Source organism: Adiantum capillus-veneris, chromosome 16 (genome assembly GCF_014529385.1).
Source record: "Adiantum capillus-veneris isolate H3 chromosome 16, ASM1452938v2, whole genome shotgun sequence".
In the NCBI taxonomy this organism is placed as follows: Eukaryota; Viridiplantae; Streptophyta; class Polypodiopsida; order Polypodiales; family Pteridaceae; genus Adiantum; species Adiantum capillus-veneris.
Genome location: NC_140946.1, coordinates 60,118,205 through 60,134,557, shown reverse-complemented (window position 1 = coordinate 60,134,557; position 16,353 = coordinate 60,118,205). Strand labels below are relative to the sequence as shown.

General features: G+C 43.2%; 1 pseudogene across 1 annotated transcript; it reads left to right on the top strand.

Moving 5' to 3' along the window:
* The first annotated feature begins 13,235 nt into the window (after positions 1 to 13,235).
* On the top strand, positions 13,236 to 16,142 carry LOC147439137 (L-type lectin-domain containing receptor kinase IV.2 pseudogene; annotated as a pseudogene). The gene is made up of 2 exons (XR_015184553.1): positions 13,236 to 13,662; positions 13,731 to 16,142. The product of XR_015184553.1 is annotated as an L-type lectin-domain containing receptor kinase IV.2 pseudogene (transcript).
* The last annotated feature ends 211 nt before the right edge of the window (positions 16,143 to 16,353 follow it).

The following is a 16,353-nucleotide window of genomic DNA, read 5'->3' as shown; positions in this document are numbered from 1 at the left end:
TTAATTAATTGTATATGCATTTACCAAGTCCACTCTCTCAAAGGGGAAAGGGGGACACTTATCCCAAGGGTAGCATGCTTGCTTGATATGCACTCTGCATGTGATTAGCCAGGCTTGAAGGGGTCCAATGAGCTTCCATCATGATCTAGAAGAGGGGGTCGACCAAGGAAGCTAGGGGCTAGCTTGGGGGGTATAATCTCCCCCACACACACACACACACAAACACACGCTCATTGTGTGAGGTGCAATATGCAAGAGCTCCATATCCTTCTCCAAGCTTGTAGAGAAGTTGAGAGCCTACACCACTACTCTTGGATATGGAATGTAAATCCAACCAAGAGCCATGCTCCAATGCTTAAGCTTGACATCTTCTCCATCTTCATTACTATACAATTATGTATTCTAAGCAAGAAGAGTGATGATAAGTGAGGAACTATTTCTTTCTCCTATGAACAAGGAAGCTAAGGGCTAGCTTGGGGGGTATACTCTCCCCCCCCCAACACACACACACACTCATTGTGTGAGGTGAAACATGCAAGAGCTCCATCTCCTTCTCCAAGCTTGTAGAGAATTTGAGAGCCTACACCATTACTCTTGGCTATGGAATGCAAATCCAACCAAGAGCCATGCTCCAATGCTTAAGCTTGACATTTTCTCCATCTTCATTACGATACAATTATGTATGCTAAGCAAGAAGAGTGATGATAAGTGAGGAGCTATTTCTTCCTCCTATCAATGCTTCTTCTTCCTCTTCCTACCCTCCTTCCTAGCTAGCTCTCTCCACCTTTGGTGTTTGAGGTGTTGGGACTAAGGCCGGGGATGGTTAATTCTTTTACAAATTTTATGTTATACTTGTGATGCATGAAGCTTTCCATGTTTGTTGCATCACCTAGGTCACAAGAAACACATAGATTGTATTATACCAAGTCTCTCTTTATGGGAGAATCTATAATACAAAATTCTATTGGAGGGAGTACCGGCTCCACGTAAATCCGGTCCTCCAAATGTTGTCAAGTTCTTTAAGCTCTCTCTCTCTCTCTCTCTCTTGCAAAAGTATTGTTCATGCCAAGTTAATTAAGTATTATGTTTATGTTTCTACCGCTAATTAAGTTCACTCTCTATGTTCTCAAAGTAGTCTCACAAAAATGCTCACTCTAATTCTCTTAATTCTGTTATTCTCAAAGTTCTTAGGCCATTTCCATTACAGTGGTATCAGAGCTATTGGTTTTTATTTTCTTTCTTAAGAAGATAAGTCCTTAAGTTGTCCATGAAAGGTTGTGCATGTTCATTGCGCGCAATAGGGTAAGTGGGACAGGGATTTATTATCTTGGTTGAGAAGGACTTAGTTCGAGGTACACCGTTGAGAACTATAGTCTTAATAATGGAGCCTCTTGGGGCTTTCTTTTGGCTTAACCATTATTGAGCTACGAGCAAGCTACGAGAAGGACTTAGTTTGAGGTACACCGTTGAGAACTATAGTCTTAATAATGGAGCCTCTTGGGGCTTGCCTTTGGCTTAACCATTATTGAGCTACGAGCAAGCTCAACAGGAACCATAATCAACTGAGCAATGTTAGACCCTCTCCACTAGTCTTTGCAATCAACAGTGTCTAAACCATGAGTGTGGTTTCTTGAGAACTAATTTTCAAAGGTAAAGAAGAGTAGCGACTAAGGTTTGTGAGGGTACCAAAACACAAAGTAATTCTATATATAAATTTAATTAGCATGGATGACAATAACCAAGAGAGTAGAATGAAAATTGATAACTTTGATTTTTCACATGAAGGTGCTAATCATGATGCCCCCATGTTTGTCAATTATCTTGTTACTAGGTTGCAGCAAGCTATGGGCAACCCTGCTTTACAAGCCAAGTTACTCAACAACTTTGTGCTTATGGGATTTCCCTTCCTCTCCAAGAGGAGAGAGAGCTTAGGAGGCCTCTTGATGAGACTCCCAAAAGGAGACTCTCTCCCATAAGAGAGGAGGAATCCAAAGAACAAGAAAAAAGTGAATCCCTAAGTTCCTTTGAAGATGTGTCTCCACAAAGACGACGGTCTAGATGATCGCCAACTCCTCCCAAGAGGAAATGGTCAACCCACGGTCCTTCTCCTTGTCACTCCGAAAGGGAAGAGAGGAAACAAAAGAAGAAAAGGGTAAAAAAGAGGTCACCCCCTTCTCCTTCTTCTTCACCTTCCTCCTCTTCCGACAAAATCAATAGCTATTCTCCTAGAGAGCACAAGAGAAGAGGACATCGCAAATCTTACCTTGCATGGCAAAAGGTCCCAAAACATCAAGAAGTTCAAAGAGGGAGGCTCTGTTGGGACCGTTGCTTGCACACGTTGGAAGGCCCTCTAAACCCTTGCATGAAGGAGTATTGAACCCACCCCATGAGGGTAAGAGGCCAACACTCTACCATCCAAGCTACTGAGCCTTGTTGTGTATAACCAGGAAAAATAGCATACTTGAGTTGACAAGGAAAGCTAGAAGGAAAGGAAAGCTACAAACTTCAAGGAAGTAGTTTCGCCCTTCAGTTTCACTTCTTAGAGAAAGGCAAGTTTTCCTCCAAAATTTCTTTTTTCTTCAAGGAGGAAGCTTCACAAGTGAACAAAAGCCTTCACAAGAACGACAAGTTTTTGTGAAGAATCAACGAAGGTGTTCTTACCACGAACAAAATGTGAAGCACTACAATTTTTGCAAGGTGAGGTTCGCATGAAACACAAAAGTATTCGAGCATACAAAACACAAAGACTTCAAGCTTTACAAGGTACAAGTTGACGTTTTTTTTTCCTCTCTATAACTCAAGGAGTCCAAGAGATAAGTGCTTCAGAAGATGCAGAAGGTAGCAATGCATTGCTTAAGAATATCACCATTCCTGAGTTTCACAATGAAGAGCGTGATTGCAACAAGGATGCGATCAAATACGTTCTTACACAAATGGAGCGATATTCATAGGTTGAGACACATCCCGGATATAAAGACAGCTGTGGAAACAAGTTTATCTCTTAAGGACAAGGCATATATAAGTGGTGGATGACATTTTCAATAGACCGTCCTCCGTCTTGGGCTACGTTTCAAGCTTCTTTCTCCAAAGAGTTTTTGGACTCCAATGAAGAGGATAAGAATTGATTAGCATGGGATGCATGCCACTCAGTACCTTTCCAAGTATCAAAATCATATTAAAACTAGAAGGTCTACATCAATTACAAAAGATACGGGGTTTTAATAGGGGTCTTGACAAAGACTATCGTCTTCATGTCAAGACCCAACATCCAAAAACTTTGGAAGAAGCCATCGGTCATGCCCAAAGATATGATGATGACCAAGAGAGGAAGGTAAATGTTCCCTACTCTAAGAATACTTGTGCTAAGAGCAATGTGACTAAGAGCCAATGGCGAGGTAGATCTCCCACACGTTCCAAAAGGAATAAGAGACAATCTACCTCTCCACACCCACAAGAGGCTAAGAAGCCTAAGCAATCACAAGATACTCCATGTGGGTCTCTTAGCGCTGTTGATTTGAGCGTGCAAAGAAACATTTGTTTTTCATATGTCTTTTGGACCAACTTAACAAGAAGGATTGTTCTCTTTTGCAAGGCAAAGAAAAGGCCATGCACACGGTGCAATGCCTCACATTAGATTCATCTCCTAATTATTGTGTTGTAGAGGTTCTTTATATGCAAGAAAAGCACAAGTGTTGTGTGCTTGCTTCAATATGACATCCCACCTTTGGCCCGCATGAGTTGATTTTCATGCATGGCACTATTAACGGACAACGTGTTTGTATTTTAGTGGATGATGGTGCAACTCATAATTTCTTAACACAATTATGCAGTAGACATCCTACGCGTAGGATGTCTTTTTGCTCAGAATGAACCCAAATTTGAACCACAGACTCTCCTTAAGGTGCTGATCACTGTGGTATGCTCAGAATTTTGTTTAGAGTCCAAAATCACACAGAAGACATCCTACGCGTAGGATGTGTTTTTTGCCTGTTTGACCCCAGGCTTGTCCCACAGCTTCCCCTTAATGTCAGCAACCCAATGCTATGCTTAGATTTTAATTTGGATGTCAAAAGACCCCAAAACTAGCTATCCTTGCCTTTTTCAGTCAAAAATGTAAAAGTCTGTTCAATCTTCCTTTCACTGACCCAAATGAGATGAAATTTATCACATGCACTCAATACAACATTTAGAACATGCCTTTGGAATCATCCTATGGTTTGGTCTCAAAATTAGGCCTTGGACACAATTTGGGTAGGATGTCTGGCAATTTTCATCTTTTGGTCTTATCCTGTCAAGATATGGTCAAGTTCCCCTTTCCAGGTGAAAATTGGGTAAAACCTACCTTCTAAACACACTAGTAACCTCAAATTTTCCAAAAAAATGCTCAGATCACCCTGTAGACATCCTACGCGTTGGATGTCTACTGCTTATTTTTTCAGACTGAAGTGTCCCTGATGCTTCCTTATGCTCTCAGCAAGTGCAAGTATGCTTCACAATTGCAAAAACATGCAAAAATCACTCAATTTAAGCCTTTTCTGAAATTTTACGTTTTTTGACTCCGCCTTTTGGCTTTTGGTCAACAAAAATAGGGAAAAACACTCAAGTCAATATGTTACTAGGGTAAAACCTACCCTCTGAACCCACTGGTGCACTCAGAATTTTCAAATTCGGTCTCCAAAACCCCCTTGAGACATCCTACGCGTAGGATGTCTATGTTTACAAAATTGCAGGTTTTCTTCACAGAACCCTAGCAAATGCTCTTTTATATGCACAGCATCAGTCAGTCATACAAAAATATCCACAAAAGCTTGTTTAATGCATTTTTACCCTCAAAAGCACACTTTTCCGTGATTTCAAATGCAATCAAGCACTTCAGCAAATAATTCAGTGCTGAATAGCTCTAGATCAGAATCGGATCACTTACCTAAAGCTACTCCTACAAATCATATGGGGTTTTGCATCTATGAGTAGAAAAACGCTTCACTGCCACACACGGACTAGTTAACGCTTTTATCACCTCAAGAATCACTCGACCACCAACAACTATTCTAATCCACAGATCCTAATTAAACCTATCTAGTCGCAGACCCTCGGCAAGACACACGCTTCCTGGCTATCCACTTGATCGCGGAATATCCTCTTCCGGATCCACTTAAGAAAAACACTCTCTTTAGGCGAAACTAAATCAAGCAACCATCACACGAGTGTTAGTAGGAAACCTACTTAGGTCCTTGTGTCCCCGGCAACGGCGCCAATGTTGGAGGAGCGACTCACACACCCATGAAGTGCATGCAAACACTACCTAGATCAACATAATGTCAATCGAGGGCACAGATGACACGATAGGCACACGGAGGAAATCTCTTTAGCTTGTCAGGCTGAGACCATCCTACACATACAACACTCTGGAAGGCCAACTATACCATAATCAAGAACCTCGCTGCTCTCAACTACACCACCTAGCCACATACACACATACGAAAGGTAACTCACCTAATCATGCCAGATTCGTACGAAACTTAAGGAACACCATCCCCTCACTAGGATACACCTGTCCCTAAGCTTCTACACTCAAAACCCTCACTCTAAACCCATCTACGGAAAACGCGTAGGATGACAGAGCAGAATTTTGAAAGTGCCCGAAACTGAAATTTATGAGTACCTATGCGTAGCTTATGTCGCCACGATTCTATAGACTACTAGCACGCAGAAAATAGACATCGTTTGATACACTTACGACCACAAATAGCTCGTAGATGCGTCGGCGTGTGCGCTTCGTCTCGCGTGAAATGCTTGGCGTTGTCGTGTAGCTCTCCTCGAGCCTACAGCAATGATGCAGTCGGATCTCCAATGTGTTGAGCGAGCCGGGCGTAGCGAGAGGATAAAGCTCACGCTCACTCTCTTTCTCTCTCACACATAGTAGACGACAGCGCTAAAGTTTTGATTATGATTAAAAGTCTCCTTTTACAAAATGACATAGGTACCTTATATACTAAGGCTACCTTAGGTTTAACCAAAAATGGGGTTGAAAGGGTCAAATGGCTTTGTATTTACAATCTGGAAGTGCCATTGCACCCTGGCTTCTGAAACTAGAATAACTACTCATTACAAATGATGTTTATAGCCATAATCCGCAGCACTTCATAACTCGCAAAAGATAAGACTTTGGTATGAAACTTGAGTTATGTTGTGTTGTTGACCCGGCGGTCAACACCCTAGTGTGCACTCCATCGGGTTCGTCTTGTTGCTCTAAGGAAGTGCTGATGACAGACCACAAACATTTTTTCATAAGATAACCTCTTAACTTCGTTTGCCAGGTGTGAAACACTTCCCCGTTGAATTTTTCTATTCCCTTGTCCACCATTTGTGCTAATAGAGGGGTCTTAGCTTAGGAGTCTCTCCTAGCCAGTGTCTACCTCTTTACACGGTGCACAAGAATTTGAAAATTTATTTGAAGTTGTGCTTGGTTGGGTTCCTTTCATTGCAAGTTAAGAGAGAGAGGGAGAGAGAGAAATCCCTTTGTGAAGCCCCTCTTCACCATAGTGAATCCCCTCTTCACAGATAGGGGAAATGACCCTTTGCTTTTGCTTTTGATGCTCGAAAGAAACCCTCTTTGAAGTTGTTGGAGTAGGTTTTTGATGTTCAAGCTCTTTTTGAATGCTTTGGAAGCTTGATTTCTTTTTTTTGCTTTGATTGCCTTTAGAAGCCCTTGAGATTTGCTGGTTGCCTTGGAGTGTAAAGCTTGGTAAAAATCTTCTTTGGATTGTTGCAATGCCACGGTCGGTGAGAACGGCCCCTTTGGTAGCCTTGATGCTGCTGGTAGTCAGCTCGTGGGAGCAAGGGTTTAGAAAAGGCTAGTGGCCTTTGAAGATCCCTGTGGGAAAGCGGGCCTGTTAAGTGTCGAGGGAGATGAAGGAGGCCACGGGATGGCCCGCTGGTGGAGCCGAAAGAAAAGCCCTTTGAAGGCTGTCGACAAGACAACGCGGCTGTGGGACTCCACCCCAACGGACCCGCCAAAACTTAAAAAAAAGGGCGCAGTTGACCGCCTATTTGAAATCCGCCCATGAGCCCACTTTCGAAATCCAATTGTTCACCCCACGACTCTACACAATACACCTTCTATAGTGTTAATGAGCTAAGCCAAAGGGCCCATGGGCCTTCGTGTGAGGTAAAGCCAAAGATACTTTAATTATGCCCAGCTTCTGCAGTCCTTCACACACAAGACACTCTCACACACACCTTACTTTAGTAAGGTTTTAGGAGATGAGTCTTAGGGGGTTCCCGAGCTCGGATTTGAGTGCTTGAAAGCTCGACGAGAAGCTTGTGTTGAGCACGTTGAGGCAGTGAGAGTAATGCAAAGAGAAATGAGTTCATTGAATTTAATCGAAGAGGCAAACGATGCAAAAGTTGACACAAAAGGGCAATATAAAATGCAACCATTTATGCAAAAGTGCCTATTAGCAAACTTCTAATGATTAATAATTCTCCTTCATCATCTCAATGAATGTGACTAGTGGCACATCCTTTCAAAGGTTCATATCCCATCGTAGATTAGCTTCAAAAAAGAGTGATTAGCATGTGATTAAACAAAGAAGGGAGTTATACAATGCAAAGGAATGCTAATCCTACCAAGTGCTAATCACACTCGCATAAATGCATGGTAATTACCTTGCTAGCACACCAAAGCTCTGATATCAATTGTTAGGAATTGGATCATGCTAGCTAGGGTCGATGAAAGGGAAACATAGTGCAAGCATGTGTGTAAGCAAGATTATCACTCAAGTGAATTAGGTTCCAAGATAGGATTACCTTGGACTCATAAACACAATCTTGAGTATTGACTTAGCTTAGCACGGGCTCACCATAGACAAGCATGTAGTGCAAAATAGATTTTTGTTTATTCATTCATGAAATGAGCTTTAAGTAGCTCTACAGCCTTGCTCCACAGCATGTGGGTTAATTCCACTCTTCTCTCCTTGACTCACACTTTAGGACAAAGCTCACACTTTACAACCGTCGCCGTGCCGTCGCAATGCTCTCTCTCTCTCTCTCTCTCTCTCTCTCTCTCTCTCTCTCTCTCTCTCTCTCTCTCTCTCATACACACACACAAGGAGATGAAGAAGAAGATGAAGATGGAGCAAGAGCACTCTTCAATTGCACAAATGAGAGAATGAGTGATTTTTAGGTTTAGGCGACTTTTATATGAGCTCGCCCATTCACACTTGGGTGCCCATTCTTAGCCAACTAACCCTTGAATGTTCCAGTTAGAGTGCGCCTCTCATCGGCGATCACTCTACCCTTTTTCTATTGGAACGACAAGCCCGGCCCATGACTACTAGAAGTGGATGCCGGTGGTTAACACAAGCACAGAAGGGCCTTAACGTTCAAAGAAAATGATTGGGTCTTACGTAAATTTCTCAAGGCTCGATTGAGGCAAACAACGGGCAAAAATCCTACGGTGCATCAAAAGTATTATGCTAAGCTAGCAAAAAGATACTATGGTACTTTTCAAATCTTGAAGCCAATCAATGAGATGGCTTATCAACTCAAGCTGCCCAACCATTGGCTCATACACAATGCTTTTCATGTGAGCCTACTTAAGCCCTACAAAGGAGAGCCACCAAGTGAACCAATTATTGAAGACCCTCCAGAAATCGATGACCAAGAAGAGGTGCTACAACCCGAAGCTATCCTCGCCATGAAGACAAGGTACTACGACATGGTAAGATTATCCGACGGTATCTTATTAAATTAAAAAATAATCCTTTTGAAGATGCTAGATGGGTGCAAGGAATCCAGCTTAAGGATAGTATGAACCTTGTCAATGCTACATTAAAGTAAGCAAATGTACATGTTTCTTTTAAATGATTTTATTTTTTTATAAGACTACTTCTCTTTTTATTGTGCACAAATTTAAATAGTATGCATGCTTAGGATCATGTTTGTGATGACAACGTCTCTCAAACACCAAGTAGAATTTGGCACTCTACTTTGGGAGAATGAAATGGACTAAAGAGCAGACATGCTTCAAGTCTCCCAAGCCCCAAATGGATTAGTCATCCATCTTGGAATGAAGTTGTGCGGTAAAAAGGGATCCTCTACCCCGCTAAGAAACATTGACTAATGACTAAGGCTTTATCTCTTCTACCTCATAGTCGAGGACGACTATGATTTCAAGAGAGAGGTAATGTCATAAAATCTAATATCTAACCAACCCAAATGGTTTTCTCATATTAAACTGATCATTTAATGTGGAGAATAAATGCGCACAAGGTTTAGAATATAGACATGTGCTTATGGATCTATCTCAACACGGGGCCAAGGTTAAAGGGGTCCAAAAGAGAGATGTTATGTCAAAGAGCAAGGCTAGCTAATGGAGCTTAAAGACCTTAGGGTTAGCTTCATTAAAGACCTCCAAAGGCTAGTGTTAAAAGTCCTTTGACCTTAGGTAAGCTAGGGATGTACTTGAGGTGGGAACCCGACCCAAGCTTGAGGTGCTTGTCGTGCTTGCTGACTAAGGTGCTGGAGGTGCTTGCTAATTAAGGTGCTTGAGGTTCTTAATGACTAAGGTGCTACGGTGCACCATGATTAAGGTGATTGAGGGGCTTGAGGTGTGCCAGAAAGTCAAAACACATCCCTATACAAGGGGGGGCAAGCCCTCATTGTAGGAGCTAGAGAGAGAACACACACACACCCTCACACAAGTTAAGCCTTGCCTAATGAAGCAACATGGATACATGTCAAGTTCCTCTCCATGTTGCCTCATGCCTAAAGCCTATTGGTTGGCCTCTCAAGAGGTCCAATGATAATTTAGCTAATTTAATTAATTGTGTATTCATTTATCAAGTCCTCTCTCTCAAAGGGAAAACGGGGACACTTGTCACAAGGCTAGTATGCTTGCTTGATATGCACTCGGCATGTGATTGGCCAGGCTTGAAGAGGTCCAATGAGCTTCCATCATGAGCTAGAAGAAGGGGTCGACCAAGGAAGCTAGGGGCTAGCTTGGGGGGTATACTCTCCCACACACACACACACACACACACACACACACACTCATTCAAAGTGCAAGAGCTGCATCTCCTTCTCCAAGCTTGTAGAGAAGTTAAGAGCCTACACCAACACTCTTGGCTATGGAATGCAAATCCAACCAAGAGCCATGCTCCAATACTTAAGCTTGCCATCTTCTCCATCTTCATTACTATGCTATTATGTATTCTAAGTAAGAAGAGTGATGACACATGAGAAACTATTTCTTTCTCCTACGAATGCTTCTTCTTCCTCTTCCCTACCCTCGTTCTCTGTTAGCTCTCTCCACCCTTGAAGGTGTTTGAGGCCTTGGGACTGAGGCCAGGGATGGTTAATGCTTTTATAAAGTTTATGCTATGCTCATGATGCATGAAGCTTTCCATCTTCATTGCATCACCTAGGTCACAAGAAACACAAAGATTGTATTGTACCAAAGTCTCTCTTCATGGGAGAATCTACAACACAAAAGCCTATTAGAGGGGGGACCAACTCCACCTAAATCCGATCCTCAAGTGTTGTGAAGTTCTCTAAACTCTCTCTCTTGCAAAAGTATTGTTCATGCCAAGTTAATTAAGTATTATGGTTATGTTGCTACCACTAATTAAGTTCACCCTCTATGTTCTCAAAGTAGTCTCACAAAAATGCTCACTCTAATTCTCTTAATTCCTTTATTCTCAAAGTTCATAGGCCATTTCCATTACATATAATCACTAGCACATATTTAGTTGTGAACATTAGCCCCCAAATAATGCACATATGTTCATGATCTTGGGGCCATATAAATACATAGTGCATGCATAGGGCTAGGTCGCATGGGTTTTAGTATCCATCCTTTTTTGCTTGGTTACTCTCACCAGAAGCGTGACATCCAATTAGTTTTAATACACCAAAATGTCATGAAAAGAAGCACACCCCTTGTTGTTTACCTCAACACCACAACAACAACCTTGCTTTACGAGCTACCCGCAATTAGATCACTGTTCTTTCAAGTGTTTGACCTGGTATTGACCTTAATGACGAAGGTAAAATGTCACGGTGTAATAACTGGCTGCTCTTGTTGGATAGTAGGAAAGTAGGGTTACACAACCTAGCCCATAGATTCATCAATGCTCTAAAAACCATTTCTCTAGGCCTTTGATTTTAAGGTCAACCTAATGAGAGAGACAAGCTCGTGTGTGTGTGTGTGTGTGTGTGTGTGTGTGTGTGTGTGTGTGTGTGTGTGAGAGAGAGAGAGAGAGAGAGAGAGAGAATCTACATAGATTCCACCTCTTTTCCATTTTTCATTATAGGGGGGCACATACTAGTTGAATGATGGCATCTAATCTGCTAGCTAGCTTCTAAGATAACTTTAAATATACTACAACAACCACGCTCCCCCCCCCCCCCCTCCTTCCTTTTTTTGGGAATTTAGATGTGTGAAAAGTTAATATGGTGATGGGTCCTCGGTGTGAATTCTTGAGAGAAACTAAGACTTACATGTCTATGTGGATTGAGTTGCCTTAGAAGCTTCATGGATCATGATCCACATCGTTGGGGATTCTCCACTAAGGTTCTAGAATGATATTCTAATGCATGCACACTACATTTGTCAACATGTCAACTCGAGATGACACACTACTACAATTAGGACATCACCAAGTCCACTAACAACACATTGTGAGCAATGCGCATGGAAAGTGTGATGTGCATGCATGCGTGCATGTTCGCACATATGGAGCATAAGAGCTCTCAATCATACTGGGGGAAATGGAGGGGAAGGATCCAATAAGGTGGCATTGTGTACTCTTTTTGAAGAATAGGCGAAGATTCCTTTTTTTTTTTTTTTTGCAAAACGCACAATTGTGAGTGGATAGTATTAAGAACATCAGAAATATACACCAATCCTCGAGCTCAGACCGAGCCTTGAGGGTCAAAGGATCTTGGCCAAGGCAGAGGGTGGGCAAAATAAAGATGTGGAGAAACAAGATCATGGTAAGAATAGGCGAAGATTCCTATGGGTGCAAGGTTATAATCTCTAACAATTGAGGAGAGAGCTTCATTGGCAAAGAAATAGCGTAACACCACAATCTAGGACAGATTTGCAGACTTTGTGGAAGTAGTGAGATTGTTTACCCCAAACCCCCAAATCCATCTTGGATGTGCCTCACTCTAAACACATCACATAACACATGTGGTGTCTAGTGAGATTGCTTGCCCCACTCCCCCCATCCATCTTGGATTTGCCTCCCTCTCAACATAGCACACAACACATGTGGTGACTCCTCTTTCGACTTTGAGTTCCCTCGCCCTCGTACTTGCAACATATGCATGCTGTTTTTTTACACAGGAAGCATAAGAAAAAAAATTTGAGTCCTCAAATATGAGACTATCCAACTGGAGCTGCATTATGGCATATGAATCTCTAATTGTAGCGCTCAAGAAGCTCCAAAAACAGCACTAAAATAAGAGGACCCACACAAGATATCTTTTTCCTTTTGTTTTAGGGGCGAGGGGTGGAGAACTGTGGAGTAGAGGGAAGGGGAGGGGAGGGGAGGGGAGGGGCGGGGGAAAGGGGCACAAAACACTAAAGGGCACACACGCTATTGAATGAACTCTGATGGGATGGGATCTACGGAGAGGAACTAGGGACACTCACAAACATCTACTAACATAATATGGCAGAGGGAGTGACCCTTTACACGTTCTGTGAGATGAAAGCTATAAGCCAAAAGTGACGGAACGAAAAAGAGAGAGAGAGAGAGAGCTCGCGGGGGGGGGGGGGCAAAGGAGGGAGAGAGGCCGCCGCAAGCGGCCGGCGGTATTCGTATCATGAATAGCGCGGGAAGGTGTCCAATGTTGGGCATGAGCATTATGGTTTGGGTCCTGGGGGTCTTCAAATTGTCAAAATTTTATGTACTAAAGCTTGACCCTTTGTGAAAGGCTTGTCAAACGACATAGGATGGGGTTGGGGGGAAAAAAAGCAAAACAAAAAAGAAAGAATGGGTACCGAGCAGGCTAGCACTAGCAGCCTTCTTTCTTTTAGATGAGTGCGGGACATCACATGTCTACATGAAATGCTCGAATCTCTCTCTTCGACTTTCTGAAGCAAAATCCGTGAGTTTTTTCCTTACTCTGTGGGCCCTAATTGAAGCGAGTGATGGCCTGTTATAGTGCGGTGAAATCCACTGCAATCTCGCTTTAGCCCCCTCAAAGAGAGAGAGAGCGCATTGTAGAAATTGTGTGTGTGTGTGTGTGTGTGTGTGTGTGTGAGAGAGAGAGAGAGAGAGAGAGAGTTTGTGTTAAATTGTGTATTACTCTGCCTATGAACACCACATAGAACTTGTGTGAGTGTGAGAGAGTGTTGTGTGTTCGACAATGTGTGTGTGCTTTTGTCACTCTGCCTCTTATATTTGCTTCACACAGAATCTCTTTTTGTGACCCATTCTTGTTGCTAAGAGAGGTGTCATACACCACCACCGTCACCGTAGTTGTCGCCGTGTTTGCCTATCCTCTCCGCCTACCGAGCAGTCAAGTTGTTGGGTCCTCTCCTCAAAATGCTGATCAATAGAATTCAACCATATGAAGCTTCTTAGTCTACATGCTCATGATGGGTCTTCTCCACAAGGTTCAAAACTGGATGTCAAAGGCTCATTAAAGGTATGCTCATCTCATTCATCCTTTGCATCCATTAATTTGAGCTAATTCTATGAGTCATCTCTTCCCAGGTGGGCTTCTTTTACTGTGAGAGTAGAAGTTCCTCAGCATGAGGTTCCTTTCACTGCCAATTGTGTGTGTATGTCTCCCTCTAATCATCATACAAGCATCCCCCACAGAGTCTACTAGCTTCCTCTTCAATGGATTTCATGCCAAAAACATCAGTTTGAGTGGAATTGCAGAAGTGGATGGCCGACTTGTTCGCCTCACGAACACTTCTTCTCGCCTTTTCGGTCGAGCATTCTACCCATATCCCATACGCATAAAGGATGCATCGACCAATGCAGTTTCCTCCTTCAGCTCAATCTTTGTGTTCTGCATAACCCCTTTGTTGGCGCCTACTCTGGGGGGTCATGGCATGGCCTTTGTAATGTCTCCCTCTCTGGACTCAACTGGGATTTTCCCAAGCCAGTACTTAGGCATGCTGAACGCCTCCGACAACGGCAACTCTTCCAATCATGTCTTTGCCGTTGAATTTGACACAGTTCAAGACCTTGAATTTGAAGACATCAATGATAACCATGTGGGCATCAACCTAAACAGCATGTTTTCGACCAATTCTACAGCGGCAGGGTATTGGTCCCCATCTCAGAATGCCTCACAAAATGCTTCCAAAACACCGATAAATCTAAAAAGCGGTGACGTTATCCAAGCATGGATAGATTATGATGGGCATAGGCAGCAGTTGAATGTAAGCATCGCTACTATCGACCAGACTCGGCCACAAATCCCACTCCTTTCTGTTAAGCTTAATCTCTCTGAGGTGCTGAAGGAGAATACATATGTTGGCTTTTCAGGCTCGACCGGAGTCATTGCGGGCACACACAGAGTGCTTTCATGGAGCTTCAATAGTAATGGAGTGGCCAAGAGCTTGGATTTGTCCAAGTTACCATCTGTTGTCCGGAAAGTACCCACTGTTGCGACTATTCAGTTTAAGGTACTTGTCAGCATCGCAGTCGTAGTGTCGTTCCTTATCCTCACCTCTTTAGTTGGGCTGCTTTTGTATAAGAGGAGCCAAAGAGAGATTGTAGAGAGTTGGGAGCTTGAATTTGGCCTCCACAGATACAGCTACAAGGACTTGGTGCTTGCTACAAGAAAGTTTCATGAAAAAGAGCTTCTGGGAGTTGGAGGTTTTGGCCGCGTTTACAGAGGTGTATTGCCCAAGTCTGGTTTTGAAATCGCCGTGAAGCGCTTGTCAAGAGAGTCTGATCAAGGAGAAAGAGAGTTCATCGCAGAGATGGCGAGCACGGGGCGTCTACGACACCGAAATCTCGTGCAACTGCTAGGATGGAGTCGCCGCAAAGGCGAGCTTCTCTTGGTGTACGACTATATGCAAAATGGAAGCTTGGACAAGCTGCTCTTTGGCAAGCCTAGCACAGTGTTGAGATGGGAGCAGAGAAGGAAAGTAGTGAAGGGGATTGCGGCCGGAATGCTGTACTTGCATGAGGGATGGGAGCAACAGATTCTTCATAGAGACATCAAAGCAAGCAATGTGCTGCTCGATGCAGATATGAATGCGAAATTGGGCGATTTCGGGCTTGCAAGGCTATATGAGCATGGGCAAAACCCACATACAACAAGGGTTGTGGGCACTTTGGGGTACTTGGCACCAGAGTTTGCTCGGACAGGCAAGGCGACAACAGCCACGGATGTCTACAGCTTTGGTGCCCTGCTTCTTGAGGTGGTGACGGGGCGTCGGCCTATCGAACATAGGGGCGGCAATGCTGAGGACTTCTTGCTTGTGGAAGGGGTGTGGGAATTGTACACAAATGGCAGGCTTCTTGAAGCTGTGGACAAGAAGCTTGATGGGTTGTTTAATGTTGAGGAAGTGGAGAAGGTGCTCATATTGGGGCTTTTATGCTCGCATCCTGACCCTTTGGCTAGGCCGGCAATGCGGCAAGTTGTGCAAATACTTAGCAATGAGGCACCCCTCCCTCCCTTGCCACCATACCATGTCAATTTATCATCTCAGCGTCCACATACAGATGATAAAGAATTCAGATCTTACTCATCTTCCTCAGCCAAGTCATGGAGCACGCTTGATGCAAGCACTCATCTAAGCGCTCGGTAGGATTCGTGCTTCACTCACATGTACTAGGACTGCCTATTTGGGCATGCCATTTCTTGCAAGGATGCTGGCATCATACTTGAATGTCGGTTAACTAACGAACTTCGAAAGGCGATGGCTGCTACTGTCGAAGCATCAGAGAGTTGCAATTGAAGAGTTTCTCTACCAATTCCTCAAATCTTTGCGTGTAATGGTGTAATACATACACTCTGCTATTGATGGAGATTGAGATAGTAAGTAGTGACTTGCTCCATAGCAACTTGTGACTTAAAAGTCACTTGCCTTTGTGGCAGCTGACTCTTAAGAGTTTCATTTTTTGGTAGCATGGAAGAAAGCTAGAGAATTGTGCATCAAATACTGAGCTACCAAATGCAATGTATTGGGCAATCAATGTAGAGAAGTGCTTACCTAATGTGAGTGAAAGTACTAAGTAAAAATGTGACATGCAAAACATAGCTTCATTAGGTTTTAATTATGGTACAAGATTTGGGTCGGTTACAAGCAATACATTGCGAGACGAGTTATCAAATCCCTTTAAATTTGAATCCAGACTCATTCCACAGAGT